This window comes from Ictidomys tridecemlineatus, chromosome 10 (genome assembly GCF_052094955.1).
Source record: "Ictidomys tridecemlineatus isolate mIctTri1 chromosome 10, mIctTri1.hap1, whole genome shotgun sequence".
NCBI lineage: Eukaryota > Metazoa > Chordata > Mammalia > Rodentia > Sciuridae > Ictidomys > Ictidomys tridecemlineatus.
The window spans coordinates 9428725-9431817 of NC_135486.1; positions in this window are offsets into that span (position 1 = coordinate 9428725).

The following is a 3093-nucleotide window of genomic DNA, read 5'->3' on the forward strand; positions in this document are numbered from 1 at the left end:
ATGCAGAGGTCCTAGGATAGAGGTGGCCCATTGTGGGGAAGGTGGAGCAGAAGGCCTTACAGCTCTGGGATTGATTCTTTGTAGAGCTGTTAAATGAAAAGATGCAATTTCCAGGCTGTCTTTTTGTCCCTTTTTCAAATCTGTTATTTAAAAAAATTTTTTTTGTAGTTGTAGATGGACAGCATGCCTTTATTTTATTTTATTATTTATTTTTATGCAGTGCTAAGGATTGAACCCAGTGCCTCACACAAGCTAGTCAAGGGCTCTGCCACTGAGCTATAGGCCCAGCCCTCAAATCTATTTTGAAATGGAAATATTACTTTCAGAAAAGGTATAAGTAACTTTTTCCCTTTGAATCATTTGGGGTAAGACCCTGTCATGGCCAATCACCCTCAATTGTAATGAATTTTTTTTTTTTTTTTGCAGATAAAGATAGGTTCCAGAGACAACATTTAAAAAAAATTATATATTATTTCCTCACAAATTTTATCATTGATTATATTATATATAACTAAGAAAAACAATATTGTTTATTCATTAAAATAGATAAAATGAACAAAAAAATTAGTATTTTAATACCAAAAGTTGGGAGTACAATATAATACATTTTATAGATATTCAATAAATATTTGTTGAATGGTTGAGCAAATGAAATTAATTTATGACGTTAGTAAGATTTTATACTACAGTTTTAGTTCAGAAAATTTAAGAATGCAAGATCTCTGCTGTTCTAATTGTAACATCACATAATTCAGTGTTATTATTACTTTAAGTTATTTTTATTAAGAAATGTGTTAGAATGATGGTGTATTTTTATCTTAGTGGATCTTAATGATAATAAGATATTTATTTATAATTGTATTAGGTTATATATCAATGGAGGGAGCATGGTAGTAAATGTTAAAATACCATTGATGAAGATTTGAGTCTAGAACTTCTTAAAAATAAGAAAGCCTTAAATGAAGTTTTTAGTAGTAACTCATGTGTCACCAACAGGTATTATTTGAAGATGTGGTTAAATGTTCTGAATATCTCTGATTCAAGTATCTTAATGGTGCTTCTAAATGATTAAATATGTTTCTATAATTTGTCTTCCATTTGCAGGTTTAGTTCAATTTTAAATTTTAAATTCTTCCTTTACTCAAATAAATCAATATGAAATATTTGTGGTTTTAATTTGAAACACAGGATTTTAAGTTAGGCTACATAATCATCTAAGTGAACTACTGAAGTAACTGAATAGATTGGAAATGTGCTTTTCATGTGATTATTTTATTGACTGTAATATTAAACCTATATTTTAGAAGACAAGCAATTATTTCACTTATAATGACATGGGCACTGGGGTATTACTCTTCTCAGTGATGACTGTAATGGCAACTGTGACATTTCCCATTGCTGAATAGTTGAATTTTATTTATTTACTAACATTCACTATTTTGAGGCTTTGCTCTGCTCAAAGCATTGATTTGAATACTTCCCCACCTGGCTCTATGAAGTAATCTCCATGAATATTTGTTTCTACTAAGTGAACACAACATGTGATAGGCTCCACCAATCCAGGCATGTCTGGGGGCTGCTAACCACCTCCACCATAGTTAGAGGGCCCGTTCTTGAGGGTTGTGTATCATTACCCCATATGTTGATACAATGAGGAGAAAGAAGAGAGAATGAAAAAATAGAAAATAAGTAAATAGCAAAGGAAAAATTAGCTAGTAATAGAGAACCCATTCTGCTCTTTACTGATTACAGCTCCTCATTGTCTGAAGGATATTTTTGTGCAAGTCATGAATGTAGTTCTCACTTTTTAAAGATATATGACAGCAGAATGCATTACAACTTTTATTACACATATAGAGCATATTTTTTCATATCTCTGTATACACAATATATTCACACCAATTCATGTTTTCATACCTATACTTTGGATAATAATGATCATCACATTCCACCATCAATAATAAACCCATGCCCCCTCCCTTCCCCTCCAACCCCTCTGACCTATCTAGAATTCATCTATTCCTCTCATGTTCCCACTCCCTATCCCACTATGAATCAGCCTCCTTATATTAAAGGCAACATTTGGCATTTGTTTTTTTGGGATTGGCTAACTTCACTTAGCATTATCTTCTTTAATTTGATTTGTCAACAAAAATGTACAACTTTTCTAGATGGTTTCTAATGGCTCCCTGTTTTGGAACTGCCATGTTTCACCTATTGATGATGCAAGTATTGTATCATCTCAACAACAGCAGTCTGAAATTAATCCACCAGCTCTGCTTTGCAGTAACTCAGCCTCTTGGATTAGCATCATTCTTCTCATGTGTGTGCCTACCACCTAAGGCTGCTGTCAGGTTTAAGTGATTCATGTGTTGAGGGATTTTGAACAATGCCTGGCACATAGCAAATACTAACTAAACACTAAGTAATAAGCTCTAAGTATATTAAGTAAATAAGCACCAGATGTTACTTGTGCTAAGTTTACTGGTACCAAGTAAAACACTTTCCAGTTTCCTGCACATTCAGTGGGGATTGAGTCTGCAAGGTTAACTCTTTCTTGACTTTTTTCTATTTGTTTCTAATTCCCATCCCAACTTGACTAGGTGTTTGAGACCATGTTTGGAGGCCATATTGTGACTAAATCACACTCACGTCTGACACCAACATTAGCAGAATGAATTAGTGTCAGTGCACATGATCCTCTGTGTTTTTGCCACAGAGTAACTCTTGCTCTGACTTCTGTGGACAGCAAGCCTACCTGGACCCTGGAATATGTGGTGCAACTCCTAATAGCTATATGTCTATCTCACAAACATCAGATTTATATTTCCAAGGGTTTAAAGAAGTACAAATATTTTTAAAATAAAAGTAATTTGGAGAAAATGTAAATTCATTATTATCATTGTAAAGCATTTGAACCTTGTAGAAAAAAACCTGAGCAATATTTAGGAAATGGACTCTAATCTCTAATCTCTTTGCAGGCACAGCAACTTTAGTTATGTTTTGTATCAGGAAATGTTATTGCTCCCTTTTTACTTTAGGAATTTAAAAGTAAATCCTAATTAATTTAGTTTTAAGCATTTTATGATACAC